We start from the raw sequence: 14,733 nt of genomic DNA, 5'->3' as shown, positions 1-14,733 counted from the left end.
TTGAAGAAAACTCTGGTTAAAAGCATTTCCAGAACAATAGAAATTTCTAGTTAACTCAGGCCAACCAAATATAGCTGTATTCGAACGCCCAGAGCCAGGCTTGGGTGGGGCAGGTGACAATGAGATGACAATGAGAACATGCCCAGAATTGTCTGAAATGATCACATTTGCTTTTTTTTTTTTTTTTTTTTTTCAGTAGCTCTGTCACAGTTTTGGCTCATTTAGTCTTGTGTTTCATTAAGACCCTCAGATTTTCTTCATGGGTCCCTAGGATTCTGGTGAAATTCAGTCAGGACTTTAAGGTTCCATCTACAACCTTCACAGATGTGGGAACTCCTAAAAATACCATCTCTGCCTGAAGAAGTTCCCCGAGCATCAGCCAGAGCTCATGAGCAGGGGCTGGAGAAGGTGCTCAATTTTTTTTTACCAGTTTGAATTATTATGAAGTATCTCTTCCTGAGTCAAATCTACTCTCTTAAAAATTCCTCCTGTTCTCCTAGTGCATCTTCTGGAGTAACAGGATCAAGACTGCTTCCTCCTCCACATCACAGCCCTTTAATATTTAAAAGCAGCTGTTCTTTTTTTTAATCTCCAGCTCCCTGGGCTAAATATAACCAATTCCTCTATCCAGTATTCCTACATGATGGTTCTGAATTCCTCACTAATTAGAATGCCTAGACTGGAGGACTCTCAAGGTCGTCAATGCCCCGCCTTAAAATGAGACCCCAGGAACCAAACCCACTGTTAGAACTGGAGGGAGCGGCAGGCAACCCCGGGGCAAACACGGAACCATCCTGCAGGAATACTGTGGTCTGGTGTCCTGACACATGGGCTGCATTCACTTCCTTAGGAGCTGAGCTGCTCTGTGCCTCACTTTGATGTTGACTTTGCACATAAGCTGCTGCCACTTATGTTTTCCCTACCCTGTAAACTTGGACAAGAGAATTTTTTAAATCAAATTCAGTCTTTTGTATTCATTACTATTTAAGTTCATCTTAATCCCTTCAAAACAAAATTCTAGTCAAATTCAACATGTTCCCTTATGGCACGATCTTATCCTTTCTATTTCCTATCATCTTCAAAACTGAAGAAAAAAATTTCTTACACATTTGTCTAAGAAAAATACTGAAAAGAAATTCTGCCAGAGGCAGAAAAAAAAAAAAAAAAAGCATTGGGTTACCCACTAGAGAGAATTCTCCAGAAGAATGTCAGTTGGAAAGGCATCCTGTCACACTGATTATCAACGAATTTTAAGCAGATGGCTTGGAAATTAGTTAGAAAAAGAATGAAGTGATCATCATCAGTCAACCGGCTACAAATGCACTGAGTAAAAGTCCGCCGCTTCCACCACAAGGGTATCATGGTAGACTCTCAAATGCTTCGTGGAAATCAAATCATGCAAAGGAGAAGTCTCTTGAATTAAAAAATAAAACAAAAACAAAAATGAATGAGGTTGGTTTGTTTTTTAAGATGCATGCTGATTCCTAGTAACCACTAAATTTTAAAATGTGAACAAATCATCTTTTTCATATTCAAATCCAGTGGGATTCCAATGGCCACATTGATTGCTTTGGAGGTGGGCATGGGGCCCAAGCCAGATGATTCAGAATCAATGGAGAAACATTTACTGGAGCCATTTAGAACTATTTATTCCTCTTTTCACTGAACTATCCTCCCACTCAGCTTGGAAGATCTAAACCTAGGTTGTCTTCACCAGCACATGAACATAACCTACCTGAGAATAAATTCAACCTGGAGGCAAGCAGGTAAACAGGATGGGCAGCTACTATCTCATGATATTTTTTGACATTCTGATCTAGATGTCTGAAGACAGAGTCTTACTTGGACTTTTCAATTACAGGAGTCAATAATTCCTGCATTTTGACAAAGCCCCTAAGTTTTTGAAATTTATGTCTAGCTCATTTTTTCAGTTCTCCTTGCCCCAACCAATAGATGCATTTAAGGCTATAAATGTCCCTCTAAGTATGGCTTTAGCTGCATTCCCATAAGCTGCAATATGTCACAACTTACTTAGCATTCAGTTCAAAATATTTCCTAATGTCCATTGTGATTGCTTACTGGACCCATGGGTTATTTAGAAGTGTGTTGCTTAATTTGCAAACATTTGTGGCCTTTCTGGGTATTTTTTTCTTGTTATTATTTCCAAGTCCCTCCAGCCTGTAAATATATGCAGAGACTCTCATTTGCTATGTGGTTTTCTTCAACAAATATTTTGAGGACTCCACCTAGGTGTCTTTCTTACATGGGGTCATGAGTAAATTCCACTGTCTCCTAATGCAAATTTGTAACTTAGTGTGTTATCTGCTGCTTATCTCTCACGGAAGCAGGGGCCTACAGTCCTCTAGATGTAAAGCTGTGCCTCATTTGAGTAGCAGAGGGGGAAAGAATGTCCTGTGGTAGAAATATTTCATTTGCCTGCCCAACATCACTTCCTTGGAGGAACTATGCTTCCACTCTTCCATATAGTTCTAATGGGGTTGTCAATCATTGTAAAGCCCTTCCCCCAACACTTTCCTCTGTAGAAATGGGCATGTGACTCGGGGTGGCCAATCAGAGTCTTCCTTAGGAATTCCAAAGGGCTGTGAACAGCTACCCCTTGCTGTCTTCTTCAACAGCAAGGTTTCAAGGTTATGAGTGTGGGGGTGACAGCCCCACAGGAAAGGCCTGCAGAAAGAATAAAGAAACTGAGACAAGCAGAGCTGAGAAATGGAATCAAAGATAGGAAAGAACCCTGCTAACGTCATGTGAGCACTTAGATCCTTTGAAAGCTAGAACCTCCCCTATACTTTCCATTTTCATAAACCCACACATTTCCTTTAGCTTATTTAATTTGGGTAGTGTCCCTGTCACATAAAACCAAAAGAGCCTTATACTGCTTATAGTGTGTTGAATGGTGACTTCCAAAAAGGCATGTTCAATTCTTAATCCTCAGAACCTGTGAATGTGACCTTATTTGGAGAAAACATCTTTGTAGATGTAGTTAAATTAAGGATCTCAAGATCATCCTGAATTATATGGGTCTCAAATTCAATGACAACTATCCTTATAAGAGACACACCAGAGAGAGGAGAAGAAAGCCAATGAAGACAGACAGAGATTGGACAGATGCAGCCACAAGCCCAGGAAAGCTGGCAGCCACCAGAAGCAGGAAGAGGCAATGCAATGTCCCCTAGAGCTTCTGGATGGAATGCAGCTCTGGCAACATCTTGATTCTGAACTTCTGGCCTCCAGAGCTGTGAGGATAAATTTCTATTGTGTTAAGCCATCAAATTTGTGGTTATTTGTTCTGGCAGCCTCAGGGAACTGCTACATCATTCCACTCAACTCAGAGAGGTAGCCAAGGAGTGTTCTTTGAGCCCTGATATCTTATAATGTGTCAGACAACAGGGACTGAGCCAACAGATGTGGTGCTATATTCCAGATTGCTCATTCCCTCTGACCAGCAAAGTCTTCTCACTGGCTTAGTCTGGGCATGCCTGCCTCATTCTTGACTCAGAATGCATTATCTCCCAGGAGTCACCTTAAAAATAGGTTTCTGGTGAATCTGTTCTCCCTTCCCTCTACCTACCATAGGAAAGTGTTAATAGCTCAAGCATTAGAGCTGGTTAGAATAGGATGTGAATTCCTTATCTCTGTGAGCCTGTGGATAAGTTGCTTTACATTTCAAAGTTCTAATTCCCTCAGTTGCAAAAAGATGATGTCTAACTCACTGGGTGTTATAAAGAGTAGATAATATATGCAAAGCAAGTGACCTGGTCCATGGTTCATTTACTCAGTAAATAATAATAATATATAATAATAAATCATCATCATAATAATATATTTATAATAATAAACTAAGTGTATCAGTCAGTTTGGGCTGCTGTAACAAAAATATCAAAGACTAAGTGACTTAAACAATGTAAACTTATTCCTTGGGGTTCTGGAGGATGAAGGTCTGAGATTGGGGTGCCAGCATGGTTGAGTTCTGGTGAGGGCCAGGGCCCTTTTCCTGGCTTGCAGACAGCTGCTTTCTGCTTGTGTTCATGTGGAGGGAATGTGATGTGCAGGGAGGGAGAGAGACAGAGAGAGACAGAGAGAGTGAGTTCTTCTCTGGCTTCTTTGTCTAACAGCTCTAATCCCTTCATGACTCAATTACCTCCCAAAGGCTCCACTTCCTAAAACCATCACATTGGGGTTTAGGCTTCAGTAGATGAATTGGAAGGGAGGGTATAGCTCAGTGGTAGAGTGCCTGCTTAGCATACACGAGGTCCTGGGTTCAATCCCCAGTAACAACATTAAAAATAAATAGAATTAATTACCTCTTCCCTAAAAAAAAACAAAAGAGAGAGAGACATTAAAAATATATATATATATATTTATTTATATGAATTTATATGAATACATATATATATATGAATTGATTACTGGGGAGACACAAACATTCAATCCATAGCACTATGGTATGTTGCTAGATATATTTGAAACCCATCTTGGGACTTTGTTCAGATACTGAGCAGCAATACATTCAGAGATGGTACACCTAACTTCATGGCGGGAAATCAAAATTTGCCAGGGATGGTTTAGGAGTAGGCTTGGGACTCAGACGAGGAAGTCTGCTAGGGTCTTCTGGGAAAGATTTCCTCCCTGATAAAAATAGGCAAACAAAGAGGCATCCATCCACACTTTGTGCTTTTGGACACCATGATGTAAAAATACAGTGCCTAGAGTGCTGGCAGCCACCTTGTGACCATGAGGCAAAAGCCCAGAAAATCTCAGTGAGAAGGCATAGAGCCTTGATGTCAACAAGCTGCTGAGTTCACCAACTCTGCAAATGCTGTCCTGTAACTTCTTGGTGTGTGACTATAATAAACCCTGATCGCCTAAGCACTCTTGTAGCTGAAATCCTCTTTAAATGTTACCCAAGGACTTTACATTTTGTGTGGTTGTTCTTGCTAGTGATACACTGTTTTTACGCTTAATAGATAATACCTTAAAGCAGTTCTGTGACAGCTACTACTATCTGTGACTCTCTCCTCAATGCCAAAACCAAATAAAGTTTCATTTTCAGTGCTCTGTCTTCTATTGAAACATTTTCCTGTCATTTGTGGAGGGAAAAAAATCATTCTCCACCAAAATCACTCTTCCTATAAATCTCAGCACATGGTGATTAATTTCTGTGGTGGAAATATTTCCCTCATTAAAATCTAATCAGAGCATGTGCTTCGTCTGGGGACTGGGTGAGCCGGAGAGCAACTTTCTAAAACTATGTGCTGGATCAGACACAGTGAGGAGCTGTGTTTCTGAAAGTTGAATTTTATTTGATGGTGAGCTTTGTCTTGTTTCTTTTCAGTCTTCCCTACATAAGTTCTCTTGAACAGAGGCCAGATTCTTCCCTCCTCCCCTCAGCACCAGGCAGGTCTCCCTACAAGGGGCTCAAGAGTTCAAGCTGCTGGGTGACGGACGGTGACTAATCTAAGGGAGGCTGAGGGGAAACCCCTGCTCTTCCGGGCATAAATCCTCTCCACTCAGCTAATGCAGGCAGGACAGGGTCATTCTCCCTGGTTAGAGGAAAGCCCAAGAGAATGCCTTCTACTCGCATAAGAGTTAACCCTTCACTGCCAGGGTTATTCAGAGGATTCAGAGCATTTTGATGCTACAGGGCCAAGTTTCATCTCTTCTTCTTCATCTTTCTCCCCTTCCAGCCTCACCTCCTTCTCACCTGCCCCAACCCCATCCTATTCCTTAGACTACTGCCATGGTCTCCCAACTGGTGTCCATATTTCCATTTTTGTCTTCAACAGGCCATTCACCCAGAAAGTGGAGAGCCTTTATAACCAGAATTACCTGAAGTGACCCTGTCACCCTTTTGCTCAAAATGCACCAGTGCACCCCCTCTTGCTTAGAATCAAATTCAAAGTCCTCACTGCGGTGCACGTGGCCCTGGCTGGCTCTCCTACCAGCCCTCTTCCTCCATCTTGCTTTTCACTGAGACCCTGGTGGGGGGACACTTCTGTCTTCCTGTGGAAGAAGGGGGCTGAGAGGCAGAAGAGGGAGGTGATGCAGATTCCCAGGCTCAAGGACACTTGGTAGGAATGCTTGGGTTTCTCAGATGAAGACTGAAGCAGGGAAAGTTAGTCAACTAGGAAATCTGAGCCAAGTATTTTGTCATTGCTGCCCTCCTGTTCCCAACAGCAGTAAAACGCCTAAGAGAGAAGACCTGGATCAAGACCAAGAAAAGAACCTTCTTCCATCATGGGGTCCACCTGGGTGTGATTGAGGGAGGTGAGTGTCGGGGAGGGGGAATGCATGAGACAGAAAACCCACAAATCCACCTGCAGGATTCTGTGGGATGTTATTCATGGCTCCTTGATGCTGTGGCTCCTAGAACTCCAGAGACATGCCCTGCTGCCATCAGCTGTCACAGAGCCACCCCAGCCTGGCCCTTTCCCTCACTGGAGCCTCCTCACCATTCTTGGCATCAGCCCCTGTGCCCGAGCATACACTTGCTTGCCATTATCTGGGTCAATATAAGCAAAGGCCACCACTCGAGCAGAAAGTCAGATGGTCATTGCACTTTTGATTTGGCAGAAACACCAGCATGATTTCTCCAAATAAATCTGGCTGTGATGTAACTACTATGTCCCATGAGCAAAAGTACGACTAAGAGTCAACATCACACGAGGCCTTTTTTATTTCAGAAGGTGTTTATTTTCCTTCAGAGGCCAAACAATATCGTTTTATTTTGTTTAATTACATACACATGAAGAAACCTAAGGAACTAGGGGTAACTTGAGGTTTCTGTAAGCAACAGGGCTTTCTCCCATCTAAAAGGTGGGTTGTATTCCTGGCTGGACCTGGTCTGTTCTCCGAGTGTGAGATGAGAAGCTTGGGAGATTATTGTCCATTTGAGGGTAAACTGGTGTTCAGCTGGGTCTGCTGGAATGGGCAGACTCCTGTTTATGGTCAGAGAAACAGGGACAAGACTGGAGCTGCCCCATCCCTTGGAGAAGAAAAGCCACGCCCCATAGCCCAGTCTCTGCCCTGATGCGTGTATATGTTTGACTGGGCTCCTGGGTCCCCTCCCAACTTCGTCCAAGTAAGATGTGTTTGTGTTTCGCTTTGTGTCAAGTACACCTTTGCCTCTTCCATAATTTCTGACTGTCTACGGGAATGTTTGAGTCTTTGACTCTTACAGAGGAGGCTATAAATAAGGGTATTGAAAAATAGGATTTTGGAGGGTCATATGTGATTTAGTGATTTTTCCCTTAAGTTTTAACATTTTGTTACATTCATCACATCAAAGGCTATCACCTTAAATAATTTCCCATTATCTTTGGTAATAATTTTCAGACCTTTTTTATATAGGCAGTGGAATTTGTTTTTCTCAAAGGAAATTTCACACAGATCCGCAACATATAAAACAGACAAAAGTGCAGCTTAAACTAAGCTCTTCACAAGCCACTGAGAAGACTAGGGCTTTGACTGACTCCAACCGCTCTGAAACTCTAGCACAAGAACTGAACACACATAAAGATGAGGACCCCGAGTTGAGGCTGGTCGCTTCCATGTTGAAATGATTAGAAAGCCAGAGGGCAAGGAGGGAGAAGGGTTGAGAGAAAGACCATTGCATTTCCTGCCACAGAGCCCCCTCCCCACCAGGCACCCGACACACGGAAGAGCCTTCAGGAAGCCACAGCCCCGCTTCCGGGCTTGGCCACCGTGTGGGAGGCGGAGGGGTGCAGACACACTTGCACATCTGGTTCTGATGACTGAAAACCCATCCATGTGAGAGTGGGTTGAGTTTCCCAGAGCAGCTGTGGCCCCCTTTCCTCTCAAGAAGTCCTTCTCATCCTCCTGTGAGAAAGGGAAGTGAGTCTGTTCTCCACAGGAAACGTGCTCTCAGTAATGCTCACCATCAAATGAAAACATGACTATCTCCTTGCGCAAGAGAATAAGAAGCACTTACAGTGAAGTTGGGATACTGTGAAAACACAGCATTTCCTTCTCCACTTGGCTGGAGCAGACTAGCATTCTGGAACCCATTACTCTCTCTAAGAAAGACAGGATGTGTCACTGAGCAAGGGTTTGGCCACATGTTCATGGTGGAACCTTTACAGTGTGGGATAAATTCTCTGTGTCTGAGTTCTCTCAGCTAGAAAGCTAGGAGCAGAGTTGGGCTCAAACATTCCAGAATTTCTGATAACAGAGCACACAAGCCTCAGGCGTCAAATTCTAATCTCCTTAAGGCATTTGACTCTAAGGCTGGCAGAGAATGAGCTTACCTTCTGCTACTGGTCTAAATCCCTGTAGGTCAGGTGTGATGTCACCCTGATGTGTCCACTTGGCTGGGCCATAGCCCCTGGTGATTTAATCAAACTCTAATCTAGGTGTTGCTGTGGAGGCATTTTGTAGATGTGCTTAACACGTACAATCATTTGACTTTAAGCAAGGGGGGGGGGTTACCCTCCTTAATGCAGGTTGGCCTAGTCTAATCAGGTGAAGACCTTAAGAGCAAAAGCTGAGATTTCCCAAAGAAGAAGAAACTCTGCCTCAAGACTGTAACAAGGAAGCACTGACTGAGTTTCCAGCCTAGTGGACTTCCCTACAGATTTCAGACTTGCCAGCCCCTACAGTTGCATGAGCCAATTCCTTAAAATAAATCTCTTTACGTCGGGTAAGTGGTCCTAGATCACATCATCCCTAAGAAACAGAGACAAGATCAGAGCCCAGATCTCCCTGGAGTCATACTTCATTCTTGTCCTTCCCATCATGACACACAATGCTTCAGTTTTCTCCTCTACAACCTGAAAACTTATTATAAAATGAACTTTCCTTTTGGAATTTTGAGATTACTCCAGCTGAACAGCATTTTTCACTGTGGCCTTAGAAATGAGTACATCTAATGTCATAACCCAATACATCCATATGCACCCAGACACATTCAGCAAGTAACAAAACAAAAATGTCCCGAAATGATATTTTTCAGGTACAATCACCTTAGAGCATTTTTATTCTATTTTACTTCATTAAAAAAAAAAAGTTATATTCATTCAATCACTTGTGTGAGCCAAAACTGCCCTTTGTGGCAGATGTGCGCAGCGTCCATAACACATCTCCTTGAGCCACCTCTGACTTCAGTCACAGCCATGGTGGAAGGTTCTGTGTGAGCCCAGGCCCACTTCACTCTTGGCATCCCACTCCAGATCTGCTTTAACCCCTGGGGGCTTGTGGTTGTCCCTTTATCCCCCACACAAAACAGGCTGGAAGTGCAGGGGACTGAACACACCCTGGGGATGGCCCTCAGCCAGTGGGGAGAGAAGGTGGTAGACAGGAGGTCAGCCTTCCACCCGTGAAGCAGAACATTGGGAGAGGCATTCTGTATGCATCCCAGGAGGACCCCTTCCAAGGAGGGTCAGGCCCCTCCCCCAGCATTGACCTTGATAATGCACCCAACATGAGCTCTTCCCCTGTTCCTCGCCCTGGCTCCTGGATGCTTCCCAAACCAATGAATTGCCCCAAATCTAAGCCTTAGTGTTACTTTCAAGAAAGTCCAAACCAAGACCCTCCTCTTACTGCAAGAAACATCTTTGTACCACCAACAGATGGTGACCCAGTATTTCCTGGTGTCTCCAGGGGTGACAGGAGCTCCTGTTGTCTCAGCTAAGTCTCTCCATTGCTGGACAAGGGGACAGAAGTGAGCTGGGGTATCCAGGGCTTTCCACAGGTCGAGCACTATGTATTCTTTTACTCTCCTTGTTAAAAAGTAGTTGCATTTTTTTAAATAAGTTAAAAACAGGCAAATTAATTTTTATTAATTTTTGAGATACTTACAAATTATATAATTCACTCATTTAAATTGTACAACTCGATGGTTTTTCATATATTCACAGAGTTGTGCATCCATCAACCCAATCAGTTTTAGAACATTTCCACCAACTCCCCCCGAAAACCGGTACCCATTAGCAGTTACTCCCCATTTCCCACCAACCACCCAGCCCGAAGCAACCACTAACCTACTTTCTGTCTGTATGTATTTGCCCGTTCTGGATGTTTCATGTAAATGGAATCATACAGTCTGCGACCTTTTGTGACTGGCTTCTTCCACTTAGCATCATGTTTCCGACGTTCATGCACATCGCAGCAGGTGCCAATGCTTCAGTCCTTTTTGTTACTGAATAGCCTTTCATTGTATGGGTATACCACATTTTGTTTATCCATTTCTCACTTGATGGACATTTTGGTTGTTTCAAAAAGTCATTTCTTATGTTGAACTAAAGTTCTGTTGAACTAATTCTGCCTTGGCTTTGACCTTGCAGGTGAACCCATGACAAACATCCTCCTTCTTCAGTGGGAACCCTTCTAACATGTGGAAGTTCTCCACGCTAACCGTCCACAGCTGCTGATGTGGTAGATGACCCATAGACCACGCCCACCTCCCCACACTGATTATAGAACAAAGTCCAGCTTTACCACAACCTCCTAAAGGTGGGATGGTCAGAACAGAGCATCATAGCAAGCACTTATCCTTTTAACTATTCATTTATTTTATAATTAATGATAAAATGACAAGCTGAATGGGAATTACACTAACAGGCTCTGTCCAATAGAGGACACATCTAATTTATTATTATTATTACTACTATTACTAATACTATTATTAATACACTCTGAGAAAACCAAGTCAGGGCCCAATTACTGCAGTGACATTCCCCCGGGTGAGTAGGAGGGCCCCACTGCAGTAATAAAACCGTTCACTCAGGAAGCCTTTGTGAAGTGACTCCATGACTTTCTTTTCTGAGCTGCGTAAATATGACCACATAATTACTTTCAGCAAAGGAAGGAGTTTGACAGGGATAGGCCTGCTACCCAGCGTCCAGGAGGATGAAGGGGATGGAGGAGGAGGAAGGGGTGAAGAGGGTCCCACGACTCCTTTGTGACTCCTCCTCAGCCCTGATCTTTCTAGCTGTATTATTTTTGCTTCAGGAGTTTATCTTCCCAAATCAAAACAAGGCTCCCATCTTCAACATGTCCCTTGTATCCCACAGAGGGCCTGTGACAGCCCCTATGAACCAAGTGTGTTCTCAGTAAACACTTTTGGAGAATAATAGATAATGAGGGATGAACTGGCTAGATGGGTGGATGATGGATGGATGGATGGATGGTTGATGGATAGATGGATGGATGGGTGGATGGATGGATGGCTGATGAATGGGTAAATGGATGGCTGATGGATGGGTAAATGGATGGATGATGGATGGTGGATAAAAGGATGGATGGCGGGGTGGTTGGATGAAAAGAGGAAGGGAGAGAAGGAGGGATAAAAACACACAACCACAAACAGAATCATCACCTCAGAGGTTAATCAAAAGCTTGTGCTGAGAAGCAGCTAGTCTAGTTTTGAGCGTGGTCAGCTCCTGGAGGCTTACCCTGCCTCTTCCAATTGGTCAAGGAATGTGCCTTTTCCATGTATCCCTGTCTGTTTCAGGCCTCCCAGTAGCCTGGGGGAAACTGGGTTGCTTATCTTAACAATTCAGATAATGTGCATGGAAGTCTTTGTAACTATAAATACCCATTTCTGCCCTGACCCTTCTCAGGACTCTGAGGAAGCTGAGGCAGAAAACTGAAGATTAAAGAACATCAGATGGTTAGAGGAGGCTTAAAAAATGGGATCACCTTGCCTAACTACCTCTGTACACATGAGGAAACTGAGGACAAAAGGGAAATGGTTACTTCTCCAAGGCCATTCGAGTAGTTAATAATTGGTCCAGAATTCAGACCCCATTCACATGATTCCTACTTTCTTTCCCCTGGATTTCCTCTCTAACATCCTTGCTGGACCATTTCATAAAGAGCAGCATTCATCTCAAACCCACTGCCCTCAGCCTTTAATGACAAGTTCCTAGCAACCCCAGCAGAGCCCGGATGAGGACTACATATTCTCTTCAGTTCCTTATTCTGAGCTTGTCGACTAAACGGTAAGGTCTCTGGGCTCCTTTCAGATCCATTTCTTCCAGAGTGTCCCCTAGCTCCCAGTCTGACCCAGTGGCAATGCGTCTGAGATTTGCTGGCGCCAACGGGTGCCTTGGAGAGCCTTTAAGAAGCAAGTGACGTCTTGGATGACGCACCACCTCATTTCAGGGCTTGGTGGGCTTAAAAAAGCTCTTCCAAATCACTCCAATGATTTCCCCTGGTACAGATCTGGCCCAAAATATCCAACAGACCATTCCCAGTGCACTTTTCAAAGCTTAGATGCTGCTAGGATAGTTACCTTCTTGGGAAATGCACCTGTTATTGTAGAGTCAGAGTTAGCACTTTCCTGTTTTAGCAGATAAAACTGCCCCTGTTCATTGGGGTAGGGGGTGAGAACTCACCTAAACGGTACCCCTAACTCAGCCCTGACACGAATGCTTTTTGCTCCAAGGATTCTTCAGACTAGAGATGCACCTCACTTCTGCCTCATTTCTGCAAGCACGTGGGTTTGCGAGTCAAAGACCCGGATGGTGGTGAAACTCAGTTCCCGACTGTGTGAGGTTGGGTGAGGCACCTAATCTGTTTGAATTTTAGTTCTTCTTCATCTGAAGCAACAACCGTAACAACAGCTCTGTCGCAGGCTGGGATTACAAGCAGTGAAAGAATCATTTAAGTCGAAAATACTGCCAAAGGACAGATCATTCAATGACACTTGTGAAAGCACGGTAAGGAAGACTTTATTCAAGGCGGGCCATGACAACAGGCGTAGGACCACTGGAGTGGGGAGAAATTGAACTCATCTCTGTGTACCGCATGGGCAAATGGGATTTCGGAACCAAGGAGCAGGATGGGGGGGATGGTCAGTGGACAGAAAATGACTTAGAGGAAACTTGAGGGGGTAAAAGGGGATTCTTGCTAAACAGACCAAACAGGATTCTTGCTGCAGGCAGGTCAGAGTGATCAGACATCACCTGGGGGGTGGTGGAGGAGGACGCTCAAATATCAAAGATAGGGGATTCTGGTTAAACTGACTTAGCAGGATTCTTGCTAAAACTGGACAATGCAGAGACCAACTTGAAAATCCAAAAGTCAAGGCCTAGTTGCAGAGTTCAATGGCAACTGAGTACAGTTTGGTAGAGGAGAAAATCTTTGTCTCTACAAATATTAAATATCTTCCAATTTGGTTCCTGGGGAAAGGTTGACAGCAAAAGGCGAGTGAAGGGAGAAACTGAGGCACAACCACCCTTAGAAATCAGCCCAACAACTGGCTTTCCAGCCAATCCCACCCCGCCTATGCCAGAGGGCACACACTGCAAAACCCTTCTTCCCCAGGCCCCAGGTGCCATGAAAAGTCCCCTCAGGATTTATTTTATGCTTTTAGGTTGTGCACATAAGGAAATAGTGGAGCAGAGACTAAATGGTTCAAAATTGCACAGTAAATCAGCTGGGACACATTTGGGGATCCCCTGGCCTCCCAGGTACTTCCCACCTGAACCGCAGGAACTCAGGATGCCGCGTGATCTTCGCCGGGAGACCCCAGCTGGAGTCTTCCTTCCCTGGCTCGGGATTTTTCATCACGTTTGACAGGCATTCCGAGGTCCTTTGGACTACAGGTATGTTTAAAAATACCCTTCTTTTTAAAAAGCCAGCTGTTAATTCCACTCATTTGTCAAGGAGGCAAAAAGATGAACTTGATTTAACATATCAAAGGAAGCTGAGTTTCCCCTTTTCACCTTTCAAGCCACCCTTCAGCTAGGACGCAGCAGGATGATGCAAGTTTACCTTGTGAGTTCCCTTCTCACCATCTGTGCTCCCCAACACTTCTCAGTTAAAACAGACATATGGATTGAAGAATTCACCCTAAAGAGGAAAAAAGTGAGAGTCAGGCAAAGACGCACTGAGAGGAAAATTAGATTTCAATGAAAAAATGAGCAGAGCAGACTGTGCGTGTAGAGAGAGCAAGCTGTCAGTCATCACGTGCTGGTTAGTCGTCAGTGGGTACAGCCTTGCGGGGTGTTGAACCCCAAGGGACCCCGCTGGTGGGCATTGGACCGTGTCCTGCTGGTCGGGCAGAATCTATCACGTCCACCCTCCCCTGCTCAGCCTCCAAGGCCTCACTCTGGTTTACAATTAAACTTTTCAACTTGGAAGAGAAACATCAGGGACCCAAAGGGATTGATTCAGAGGCCCCATGGAGGTTAGCCTGACGACAGACAAGAGAGGCCATGAGCTGGAGGGAAGGGCAGTCAGAGGGGGGAGGTCTGTGTGCCCGTCTCAGCCCCCAAGGCTGGGGCAGGGTCTCAGCCGTGTTAGGAACCGGCAGGCTGTGGGAGGGGAGACAGAGAGACAGGTTGAGAAGAGATGAGAAAGGCAAGTACATAAAAAGAAGAGGGGAGTGAAAGACGAAGGAAGGCGGGGGAGAAAGGGATCATTCGAGGTGCACAACCGAAAGCGAAGGTTCTCACAAGACTTATGAAACCAAAACCACACAAACTTGCCTCCAATTCTCATTTTCTAAAATTAACAGCGGAGTTTCAGAATTAGCCTAGATTCTGAATACAGCGTTAAAGGGCTCTACTTTTTTTTTTTTTTTAATGTCTAAAGGGCATCCTGCCTAACTAAGTGCCTGTATCTTCTTCTGTACCCCAGACCCGCTCCCCAAATCCCTGCGGCTCCTCTCCTTTCCAAAGTGGTTTCTGGACATAAACGAGGCTGCCTTTTTAAAATCTTTTTAGAAAATTAATATTTGTTCTGCGTCAT

This window comes from Camelus ferus, chromosome 1, assembly GCF_009834535.1.
Source record: "Camelus ferus isolate YT-003-E chromosome 1, BCGSAC_Cfer_1.0, whole genome shotgun sequence".
Classification (NCBI taxonomy): Eukaryota; Metazoa; Chordata; class Mammalia; order Artiodactyla; family Camelidae; genus Camelus; species Camelus ferus.
Note: the sequence above shows the minus strand (reverse complement) of the source record.